Genomic DNA, 13496 nt, shown 5'->3' on the forward strand with positions numbered 1-13496 from the left:
CATGATAAAGAATAAAGGCTAGATGGTTCATCTTCTTCTCCTTGAAGCTGGTTTTTAGCTTTTACATTGACTGATCTTTTAATCACAAGTTCATCAATGTCATCAAATGTAAAGGTCTCCATTCCCATAGGGAAAGTAGATATTTGTAGAGGTTCATTGGTGTTTTTATCTCCATCAATGGTAATATTTTCAAATTGTGCCATAACATTTGACATATTGATGTTGTCAATAGATTCTTCATCCTGAATGATCATGTAAGGATGAATAGGAAGATCTTCTCCACATAAGAAGTCATCATCTGAAACATTGAGGCACCAAGTAGGAATAAAAGTGATGCGAAATTCACCTTGACCCACATTTCCCTCATCTTGAACCATATGTTGTGTAGTTTCTTGAGATTTTGATATTTCTTTTTCTTTTCCATTAGGATCGAGATGATTGAATACTTTTTCTTGGGTTTGGAAATTTTCACAATGATGCCTTGATACATTACTAGACCATCCTTCTTCTATAGACACCCCATCTCCTTGATTAGACATAGAATCCTATCTTTTTTCATGCATGAAGATTTACATGAGACATTTGGATTTGGTGATGTTCTCTTATCAAGAAAATAATTCTTGCAGGGGTCTTCTTTCTCAAGTTCTTGCAGTGTTTGAAGTAAAGAAGGATGTACTTTGTCAGGATTGAGGCGTGCATTGCCGTAGAAGCTTTTTAAAAACTTAACCTGATTGGGATCAATGGAAGTATGATTTTGATGAGAAATAGGTGCAAGTGTTGCGACACTTGTTTGTGCAAGTGTTGCGACACTTGTTTGACCACCATTGTTGTTACATCCCAATTTTTGCCCTAAAATTTTAAACTGATTATAGCCGTTGAACCAAGTTATTTCTTTATGTTGATGTGAAATTGAATTAGTTTATTATAGCCATTGTTAAATCATGCTAGTTATAGCCGTAGCTTAATCTTTCATGGTCATGTGAAATTGAATTAGTTTATTATAGCCGTTGTTATAACATGTCAAATATAACCATTGCTTATTCCTTCATCCTCATGTGAAATTGAATTAGTTAATTATAGCTGTTGAATCGATTTAATTATCATATGAAATTGAGTTAGTTAATTCTAGCTGTTGTATTAATTTATTCATGATCATGTAAAATGGAGTCAGTTAATTGTAGCCGTTGTACATATATGATGAATAAGTCAGTTATTATGATATTGATGAAAATCTTAACAGTCACTTGATGATTTAAATTAACAATTTATAATCTTGAATTGATGTTTTGGCGAGTATGTTGTTGTGACTGATCACAGGATGAAGGCTGGAGAGAGAGGAGAAGCATTGCGAAACGAGGTCATCGGAAGGGGATGGTCATAAGGTTGAGTCATCAGAAGCGATAGGTTTGACCTAAAACCATCCTAGCAAGGTTATTAGGACTTGGCAACATATTTCATGGTGGAACTGCATGAGCTATAAGTAAAAACTATATATTAAAAACAATACAAAATAAAACATAAGACCTTACCTTTAAGAAATTATTAAATAATAATATCATTTAAATATTATTTTATTCTCTTGACTATGGTCATAGGTAAATAATAATAAAGTGGCACCATTACATTAAAAATATTAATCCAACGATGCCACCTTACCAATACGTACTTATAAACTTAATCAAGAAAATAAAACAAATATAAATGATATTAATTATTTAAAAACTCTTCATCTTCTTTTCTTTTCAATTTTCCCTCCTTTCTATTTCTTCTTTAAGCTGATTTGATAAAGAATTTGAATATGATATTTTGTAACTGTTGGGTAGCCATAAGGTCGGCTCAAACTTATTTATGCAAACCTTTGTCGTGTATCGGATACCACCTTGAAATTGGCTTTCTTTTCATGCACAAATTTTTCATTGATTTCCTTGCTCAGAATATTGTGTCATTAGCACCCGAAATCTGATAACACTTGCAACCTCTCATAACTATTATCACTCACCGCGGGATACAGAGTAGAGAGGTGGATTAAAGTCAAGTGGGAGCCTTCTTCGACTACAGTGATAGTGTGTCACGTAAGAAGTGATTTACCTTTCTTTTATTACCTTTTTCTAATGTTGAGTTGGCCTTAAGTTTAATCAACATAAATTCCTTGTTTCCAGTAATCTTGCAAGAATGTTGTATCCTCATGTAAAAGAGAATTCAAACTGTAAATAAAGCCATACGTATTCCATTTCAGTTTGTCTCTTATTTATCAATGATGTAAGATATTGGTTGAAGCCGGCTGTAGTCTTTCCAAGTTTAATATAATCTTTCAAGGTTAATCGACTGCCATAGTATGGTTCCAGTTTTAAGTTTGTTTATCACCGTAATATCCGAACATGTAATATTTTGTAAATCTTCTTGAATGACTTTCTTCCTTGATAAAAGTTATTATACAATTTGGAATAATGATTATATCTGAGATGAGTAACAAACCAGAGTACCAAGGAATTCACCAGGCTAAGAGCCAGAATATGGTGAAGAAGATAATTGATGGCATTGAGGAATCACTGACTAAATGGCCTGATTATGGTGAGGAGGTGTAGATGAACCTTTAAAAGGAAAACACAAGAATGACATCAGTAAACAATACATACATAATTAAATTAATGCATTAGCTCATGCAAGTTCCACTTTTGAAATAAGTTGTCAAGTTGAGTGGTGGAGATCGAGTTGTAACCCCACATTATGAAACCCTTGGCCGAGGTGGAATTAGGTAGACTTGCCGGAAACAAATGATCTTGTTGTTGTCCAGACGCTTCAGTTATTTCGTCGAATAACTATTGGGACCTCAACCCACTTGAATACTCTGATGGCTGGATCAATGAACATCCCAAGCCCGACCGCGGGGTAGGGAGGGTTGTTCTATTAAATTAGAACCTGTGGGGATAAGTAATGGTCCGCGGTTGGGAGGTTAAACCTATGCCAATGCTTCTCCTCTCACCAAAGCTAGAGCTTGGACAACCAAGTGAGGAAGCTTCACAAATTAATTTGTATGATCTTTTAATCCTGTAAGTTTAGTATTTCTATTCAAGTTTGAAAGTCGTTTATTTTAGAGATAGTTAACACGTTGAGATAGTTAAATGTTCATTTCATTATAAATTTCTTTTCAAGATCATCTGCCATTTATTTCGATTAAAACTAGAGGTAGTTAAATATTTACTTTCAGCTGAATTAGTTGTAAATGTTTTCAAATTGTATTCTTTATAATACAACATTCTAATATAAAATTATTTCAGTTTATATAGCCATTGGGAAATCTTAGTCATGTGAATAAGGATTGGAAATCAGATAGTTTAAGACTGAAATTAGTTAGTAAAAATCTGTATGTTACATATGGTATGAGAGCGCTGGGTTTGACACTGAACCTAGGGTACATCACCTTTAAATCTAATAAAATTGAAAACTGATTACAGGATGTTAGTACGTAGAACACCTCGCAAGAAAACTCAACATCCTATTTTCCCCTATCTTATTAAGAATATGACTAAATATGATTACTCTTGTTGTTCCGAACCTCAAGATAATGAAACCCTGAGCCAAGCTATTCAATGAATGAAGACGGAGAGAATCAGATGGACTCCTACCAAGAAGGCAGCATATAGGAACAAACTGATACAGAAATGGAACGCTCAACAGAGCAACCCCCTTCTCCATTTTCATAGGTCATAGATGGTACGAGACATGTACCAGACAGAACCAGATGCTGCAAAACAAGAATGAAGATATTTTATGAATGTAGATTACCTCAATAGAGGGATTTTGTAAATAAAGATTGCTTAGTCGAGCAATGGAAATGAATTTTATAATTAAGGAATAAATTTTGTAATTAAAGATTGCTTAGTTGAGCAATGTAAATAAATTTTGCTTAGTCGAGCAATGGAAATGAATTTTGTAATTAAAGATTGCTTAGTCGAGCAATGGAAATGAATTTTGCTTAGTCAAGCAATGTAAATGAATTTTGTAATTAAGGATTGTTTAGTCGAGCAATGAAAATAAATTTTGATAATGAGAATGTTTTGGAGAACAACGAATTTTTTTTGAACAATGGAAATAAAATTTTCTTTTGCTTAGTCGAGCAATGAAACTAAACTATATATTTAACCGTGTAAACTAACAGGTGAAAGACCTGAAATACAAACATGAGTAACAACGAGAATGTAGAAAACCAAGAGATAGTTCGTGAGAACCCTCCATCCTCCAACGAACTATTACTTCAAATTTTATAGAAAACGCAACTAAAACTAGAAACTATGGAAAGGAGAATGAGTGAGATGGCAGCCCAGATGGGGTAACATCGCGAGGAAGTGCAAGACACACCCAGGGCTGAGACAGAAGTCTCCGAGCATAATAAAACCCCCTCCCTTAAACAAGATGATAAACAAAAGAAAAAGGAAATCGTGGCTGATTTATCAACAGATATTAAGAAAATTAAACCTCCTAAGTTCTCTGGCACTGAGTTCGGAGAAGAAGCTGAAGCATAGCTGACAGAAATGGAACAATACTTCGAAATTAGAAATTTTTCAGAGACCTCAAAGGCAGTTTGGGGCATATACCAATTTACCGGGGAAGTAACAACTTGGTGGGGAAACACCAAGGTAGAACAAAACATTAGATCTATTGACATCACCTAGGAAAAGTTCGTAGACATATTTAGGACATGATGGCTGCCCTAGACTTTCTATGAACAAAAACTCTTGAAATTCCAGAACTTGAAGCAGGGGGATTTGTCAGTACATAAATATTGGGAGAAATTCACCCGGTTGCTTAAATACGTACCACCATACCAACAAGATACCAACCTGAAGGTAAGAAAGTTTATCATGGGACTGAATAACAGGATAGGGAGAGCCATAGATGTTCTTGCACCATGAACCATAGAAGAGGCTTTGGAAAAGGCTGTCTGACAAGAACATAAGGTTAAGAAGGATGATTCTATTCGGGACAATAAGAGAAAGACTATTTGGTACTCAGAAGGTGCTAAATTTGGACCGCCAAGAAAGCAATTTAGGGATTATAAGAACAACAAACTTGAGAATAAAAGCAATGGAACTAAAGACATCAAAGGAAATCTTTATGTGAACAAAAGTGACAGAAACAATGAGAAAAGAGGACCACTGGGGGTTTGTTTTATTTACGGAGGGAACCATTTTAAGAAGCAGTGCCCTAACTTCAATCAGCCACAACGCCCACCCTTGCCACAACAGCAGCAAGTTTTTCAGCAGAGAATTCACGCAGCGTTGGATAATAGGCAAGTGGAGCAGCAGATAGGTCCCATAGGAACACCAAGTAAGATCTACGGAAACCCTGTATCTATACTCATTGATATTGGAGCAACTGAATGTTTTATATCACCTAGACTGTTAAGTAGATTTTCCAAAAGATTTGGTTTCATGGCAAAACCATGGACAGTCGAATATGCACACCAGTCAAGGGCCAAGGTAGAGCAATGCATGTTTGAAGCTCAAGTTGATTTCCCGAACTTCTCCATAGAACTGAATTTATATGTAGCTCGGCTAGGATCTTATGACATTATCATTGGAAGTAATTGGCTTAGTGAACATAAGGCTAAGGTAGATTGCCTTGCCAAAATTGTCAATTGTGTGGATGATAGAGGTAGACCCACAAGTATTTCAGGGGTTAAACATGAAATTAGAGCACAACAGATTTCTGCGATGCAACTTAAAAGATATGGAAGGAGAGGTTGTGAAATATTCACAGTGAGAGTTGAAGATACAAGGGAAACCACATATGGGGATGATTATATTTATGAAGATGGAGAAATCAAGCAAAAATTAAAAGAATCATTTGAAGAAAAATATCCCTATTTGCAGAACTATCAAGATGTGTTCCCTGAAGAACTTCCGGGATTACCTCCTTCCCGAAAATTTGATTTCACCATAGACTTGTTACCAGGAGCTGAACTCATATCCAGAGCCCCATACAGATTGACCACCACAGAGTTAATGGAGTTACAGATTCAACTGCAGGATATGCTGGATAAGAAGATGATACGACCCGGTGTTTCACCATGGGGAGCCCCTGTATTATTTGTTAAAAAGAAGGATAGAACCATGAGGCTATGCATAGACTATAGGATGCTCAATAAGGTCACCATCAAAAATTGGTATCCATTACATAGGATAGATGATCTCTTTGACCAAATGAAGGGTGCGACTGTGTTTTCAAAAATTGATCTAAGATCAGGATATCATCAACTGCGAATTAAGGAAGAGGACATACATAAAACTGCTTTCAAAACTAGATATGGACATTATGAGTTTACGGTACTGCCGTTTGGATTAACTAATGCCCTTGCAACTTTCATGAATTTAATGAACAATATATTTCAAGATTGTTTGGATAAATTTGTATTGGTCTTTATAGATGATATTCTAATATATTCTAAGAATGAAGAAGAGCATCAGAAACACTTAGAGATAGTTTTGCAAAGACTCAGAGAACACAAGTTATATGGGAAATTATCAAAATGTGCTTTTTACCAAAAAGAAATTCAGTACTTAGGGCATATTATCTCAGCACAGGGTATAGCAGTAGATCCATCTAAGATTAAAGCAATTAAAGAATGGCCCATACCTAGAAATGTATCTAAAGTTAGGAGCTTCATGGGATTAGCCGGATTTTATAGAAATTTTGTTAGAAATTTTTCAAGGATGGTTTGTCCAATCACTTCACTTCAGAGGAAAGGAAAAAAATTTGTTTGGACAGAAAAATGTCAATCAAATTTTGAGTTTCTGAAGGAAAAACTGACTACTGCACCTATCTTAAGGGTACCTGATCCGCAGAAACCGTTTGTGGTAATCACTGATGCTTCAGGTGAAGGTGTAGGGGGTGTGTTAATGTAGGAAGAACAAGTCATAGCTTATGAGTCTAGAAAGCTGAAAAATTACGAACAAAATTATGCACCCCATGACCTTGAACTAGTAGCCATAGTACATGCTTTACAAATGTGGAGGCATTATTTAATTGAAAAACCTTTTGAGCTACGATTCGACCATCAAAGTTTAAAATATATTTTCACTAAGCAAAATTTGAATGCTAGACAAAGGAGATGATTAGAATTTTTAGCAGATTATGAGTTCGACATAAGCTACATTAAGGGAAAAGAAAATAAGGTGGTTGATGCCTTAAGTTGGAGAAGACATATTTCAGCAATGACTAAGGTAAATTTCCAATTGAGGGACCAAATTTTACAGCATTTGGAGCATGACGAGTTTTATACAGAAATCAGCATGGTACTCATTAGAGATCCGCAGGACCCCAAGTATTCAGAATTTAATTTGGAAGAAGATGGATTGTTGAGATACCACCACAAAATTTATGTGCCCAATCACCCTAAACTACGAAGATTAATTTTAGGTGAGTATCACTTAGCCCCATATTCAAGACACTCGGGAGTAACGAAAATGTTATCGGACATAAAACCCTTATACTTTTGGAAGGGAATGGAAAGAAAGATAATTGAGTTTGTAGCAAGTTGTTTAGAGTGTCAGAGAGTGAAGGCAGAACATCGATACCCAGCAGGATTGTTGCACCCAAATGAGGTACCTGAATGGAAGTGGCAAGTAATATCCATGGACTTTGTACAAGGGTTACCTATGACCCGGAATTGACACAACACTATTTTGGTCATAGTTGATAGATTGACTAAGGTTGCGCATTTTATTCCAAGGAATTTATCCGATGGAGCACTTGAGATAGCCCATAAGTTCATAAAAGAAATTTTCAGATTACACGGGGTTCCAGAGAAAATTATTTCAGATAGGGATACTAGGATAACTTCCAAATTTTGGCAAACACTGTTTTCAGCCTTGGGCACTAAATTAAATATAAGTTCAGCCTATCATCCTTAGATAGATGGTCAGACAAAGCGAGTAAATTAGGTATTAGAGGACCTCCTAAGAGTTTATTGCATGGATCGACAGTATCAATGGGAAACGTACTTACCTTTGGTTGAATTTGCATATAATAACTCATACCAGTCTTTGATTAAGATGGCTCCTTTTGAGGCTTTGTATGGCCGTAAATGCAAAACCCCAATAAGTTGGAATCGATTGGAAGACAGAGTCATTGTCGGGCCCGAAATGCTTTAGGAAATGGAAGAGCAGATACTTCAGATCCGTCAGAGGTTGAAAGAAGCCAACGACAGACCGAAAAGTTATGCTGATGCTAAAAGAACACCTAGAGAATTCACAGTAGGAGACAAGGTGTTACTAAGAGTTAAGCTTCAAAAGAGTACCATCAAGTTTGGCAAGAATGCTAAATTAGCCCCCAAATATGTGGGACCTTTCGAGGTTTTGGAGGTTGTTAACCTAGTGGCTTACAGGATTGCTTTACCACCAGCCCTTGCCTGGATGCATAACGTCTTCTATGTTTCTTACCTTTAAAAGCTTGTTAGTCGCCATGGGCACATGATTGATTGGAAATTGTTGCAGGTGTGAGAGCCAGGGGTGGTAGAGGTAAAACCACTCAAAATACTCGAGGTACGCAAGTTGCGCTTACGAAATTGAGAGGTAACTCAATGCAAGGTCCAGTGGGATCAGTACACAGAAGATAATGCCACTTGGGAAGATTATCATGATATTTTATCAGAAATATCCCTATCTTTTCACAAAAGTTGAAAACTGAATATTTCATTTCCTTTATTTTTAATTTGTTTGATACAATTTGATAATATTTTCATTGTGGACGATGAAAACCCTAAGGGGGTGGGTATGTTACATCCCAATTTTTGCCCTAAAATTTTAAATTGATTATAGTCGTTGAACCAAGTTATTTCTTTATGTTGATGTGAAATTGAATTAGTTTATTATAGCCGTTGTTATATCATGTTAGTTATAGCTGTAGCTTAATCCTTCATGTTCATGTGAAATTGAATTAGTTTATTATAGCTGCTGTTATAACATGTTAGATATAGTCGTTGCTTATTCCTTCATGCTCATGTGAAATTGAATTAGTTAATTATAGCCGTTGAATCGATTTAATTATCATATGAAATTGAGTTAATTAATTCTAGACATTGTATTAATTTATTCATGATCATGTGAAATGGAGTCAGTTAATTGTAGCTGTTGTACATATATGATGAATAAGTCAGTTATTATGATATTGATGAAAATCTTAATGGTCACTTGATGATTTAAATTAACAATTTATAATCTTGAATTGATGTTTTGGCGAGTATGTTGTTGTGACTGATCATAGGATGAAGACATGAGAGAGAGGAGAAGCATTGCGAAACAAGGTCATCGGAAGGGGATGGTCATAAGGTTCAATCATCAGAAGTGACAAGTTTGACCTAAAACCATCCTGGCAAGGTTATTAGTACTTGGCAACATATTTCATGGTGGAACTGTATGAGCTATAAGTAAAAACTATATATTAAAAACAATACAAAATAAAACATAAGACCTTACCTTTAAGAAATTATTAAATAATAATATCATTTAAATATTATTTTATTCTCTTGACTATGGTCATAGTTAAATAATAATAAAGTGGCACCATTACATTAAAAATATTAATCCAACGATGCCACCTTACCAATATGTACTATAAACTTAATCAAGGAAATAAAACAAATATAAATGATATTAATAATTTAAAAACTCTTCATCTTCTTTTCTTTTCAATTTTCCCTCCTTTCTAGTTCTTCTTTAAGCCGATTTGATAAAAATTCGAATATGATCTTTTGTAACTTTTGGGTATCCGTAAGGTCGACTCAAACTTATTTATGCAAACCTTTGTCGTGTATTGGATACCACCTTGAAATCGGCTTTCTTTTCATGCACGAATTTTTCATTGATTTCCTTGCTCAGAATACTGTGTCATTAGCGCCTGAAATCTGATAACACTTGCAACCTCTCATAACTATTATCACTCACTGCGGGATACAAAGCAGAGAGGCAAATTAAAGTCAAGCGGGAGCCTTCTCCGACTATGGTGACAGTGTGTCACGTAAGAAGTGATTTACCTTTCTTTTATTACCTTTTTCTAATGTTGGGTCGGCCTTAAGTTTAATCAACATAAATTCCTTGTTTCCAGTTATCTTGCAAGAATGTTTTATCCTCATGTAAAAGAGAATTCAAACTGTAAATAAAGCCATACATATTCCATTTCAGTCTGTCTCTTATTTATCAATGATGTAAGATATTGGTTGAAGCTGATTGCAGTCTTTCCAAGTTTAATATAATCTTTCAAGGTTAATCGACTGCCATAGTATTGTTCCATTTTTAAGTTTGTTTATCACTATAATATCCGAACATTTAATATTCTGTAAATCTTCTTGAATGACTTTCTTCCTTGATAAAAGTTATTATATAATTTGGAATAATGATTATATTTGAGATGAGTAACAAACCAGAGTACCAAGGAATTCACTAGGCTAAGAGCCAGAATATGGTGAAGAAGGTACAAGGCATATCTGTAAAGTTAATTGATGGCACCGAGGAATCACTAGCTAGATGGCCTGATTATGGTGAGGAGGTGTAGATGAACCTGTAAAAGGAAAATACAAGAATGACATCAATAAACAATACATACATAATTAAATTAATGCATTAGCTCATGCAAGTTCCACTTCTGAAATAAGTTGTCAAGTTGAGTGGTGGAGATTGGGTTGTAAACCCACATTATGAAATCCTTGGCCAGGGTGGAATTAGGCAGACTTGCCGGAAACAAATGATCTTGTTGTTGTCTAGATGCTTTAGTTATTTCGTTGAATAACTGTTGGGACCTCAACCGACCTGGATACTCTGATGGCTGGATCAATGAACATCCCAAGCCCGACCTCGGGGTAGGAAGGGCCGTTCTATTAAATTAGAACCTGTGGGGATAAGTAATGGTCCGCGGCTAGGAGGTTAAGCCTATGCCAATGCTTCTCCTCTCACCAAAGCCAGAGCTTGGACAACCAATTGAGGAAGCTTCACAAATTAATCTGTATGATCTTTTAACCATGTAAGTTCAGTATTTCTATTCAAGTTCGAAAGTCATTTATTTTAAAGATAGTTAACATGTTGAGATAGTTAAATGTTCATTTCATTCTGAATTTCTTTTCAAGATCATCTGCCATTTATTTCAGTTAAAACTAGAGGTAGTTAAATATTTACTTTCAGCTGAATTAGTTGTAAATGTTTTCAAATTGTATTCTTGATAATACAACATTCTAATATAGAATTATTTCAATTTATATAGCCATTGGGAAATCTTAGTCATGTGAATAAGGACTGGAAATTAGTTAGTTTAAGACTGAAATTAGTTAGTAAAAATCCATATGTTACAATTGTCCATTATCGATTCACATGAATCATTTTTCTAATCAAATGCTTCCTTATAATGGCGTGTGGAACTTATTTCTAAAGATGATTTTGGCTTGTGAGATAAAAACTGATAATCTTTACCATCTTCTTCTTCTATCTTTTGCAAAGTTCAGAGCAAAGATGGATGAATCTTTTCTAGATCTAGTTTCAGTCCACCATAGAACTCTTTGTGATGTCCACTTTTTAACCCCTTGACCTAAAATTCAAAATTTGGGCATAAGTTAGGGAATCATCAAAATTTAGCAAACCTATGACCATCATTGTTATTAAAATGTTTGAGGAGATGAGCATTTCATTTAATTTACTTAGTTCATTTGGAAAATTTCTTCTTATAGTACATAGACAACCTTCTCTCTCCTGTTTACGATCATCTTGAGATGGTAGATTTACGGTGCAAAGGGCGCGTGAAATAGGCTACAAGCGGTTCCCTGGAGGATATCCGTCAGGTGCCCGAATTTACTCCGCCTCTCCCTCCACCAACTCCCTATCTTAAGATTTCGTAATTCGGACGAGAGATAGACTCTCTGTACTATAGTTGAAATGTATTCTAATTGCTATATTTTAAAATGTTATGCATGTTTTCCTTAAATCAACATTATTTATGTTTAACATCTACACTGGTATATGTATACATATATCCTTTGATTCGATAATTATTATAACTCACATCTTAATATAATATACCAGTGTTCTTTTAATGCAATATTTATTTATAAGTCATACATTTATATCTATTCTGATGTATATATCATCCAATATATATATATATATATATATATATATACATATTCACTTATAGCATACATTGATCTTTAATGATATTTCTAAGATCACTTTAATATTCACTCCTTTACTCATATGAATTACTTAATTTAATTCCTTAATCGTTCCTATTTATATTCTCGGATGCCATAGACTTGGACGATTTTTATGAATTATCTTATTTCGTAACGTATAATACATGAATGGAATTTCAATTACACTTTAATTGCTTTATATCTTTACCCATGAATTAATATCAACCGTTTCATTAAACTATATGAATATGCATTAATACGAAATAGAATGGAAATCGATGATAGTCACACCTGTTGTACCCGACGTCAGTCCTTACGTATGGAATGTGAGCACTGTTTGACCTATACGGTGGCACTCCTCAAACGTAGAGGTTATCAGAGCCGTGACGTAGGGACGGCCGGTCCTTGGGCGCCAAATGTTAGTTTGTATACGTGTGCAGATCCTCACGTGAATGTAGAGTCTGCTCTTATTTTATATTCAAACTCACTGCTCTTTTCCATATGCTTTTGCAATTCTTCTATTGCTCTTGCCTTTTTCGTATGTCCCTTACGAACCTGACCTAACCCTAATTAATTTTCATTTGAGCAGACGTGATGAAAAGTCATGCCCATACTATATGATGCTTTCCAATGTTATGGAATGTTATATGATTAATTAGGTTTAGGTTTAGGTTTGTTTTATTTTATTAAATTGAAAATATTTATAATTTAGAGTAATGGTAAGGTTAATGTATTTTAAAGTTAATGTGTAGTTTATAATATTCATTTAATTAATGTATTTTTGAAATGAGTAATATATTTGTAATAATATAATTATGAAGATGAATGATCACATTTTTGCTCGGTGATTATAAATTCAACATTAATATTATTAATTATATCTTGTACGCTATTGATTGATATAATTCAACAGCAGTGCTATTATGATAATGTATTGAAGATATTAACTTTAATAATTAAACAAATACAACATATGTTTGATAAAGTAAAAATACATTAATCTTGGCTCATGACACTCTTCAAGAAGCTAGCTTGCTTAGGATCAATGAAAATCTGATTTTGTTGAGATACAGGTGCATGAGAGACATTTTTAGCATTCCTCATTGTTGATTTAGATGAAGCACATTTTTCAGCAAGGCCTTCTTTATCTTTATATGCTGAATCTTTTTCCAAGAAGGATTCTTGATCATGAAAAAGAAAACCATAATCCTTTCCATCTTCTTCTTCGATCTTTCGCAAAACCTGAAGTAAGTGGGGATGAACCATTTTAGGATATAGCTTCCTGCCGCCATAGAAATTCTTCAAGAATTCAATTTGCAGA

General features: G+C 34.5%; 1 protein-coding gene across 2 annotated transcripts in view; it reads left to right on the plus strand.

Moving 5' to 3' along the window:
- Positions 1-13496, plus strand: part of LOC149538984 (uncharacterized) — a 53231-nt gene that overhangs the window by 25652 nt on the left and 14083 nt on the right. The window lies entirely within an intron of this gene.

This window comes from Cupressus sempervirens, chromosome 9, assembly GCF_028749045.1.
Source record: "Cupressus sempervirens isolate cs-2001-9-10 chromosome 9, ASM2874904v1, whole genome shotgun sequence".
Taxonomy (NCBI): domain Eukaryota; kingdom Viridiplantae; phylum Streptophyta; class Pinopsida; order Cupressales; family Cupressaceae; genus Cupressus; species Cupressus sempervirens.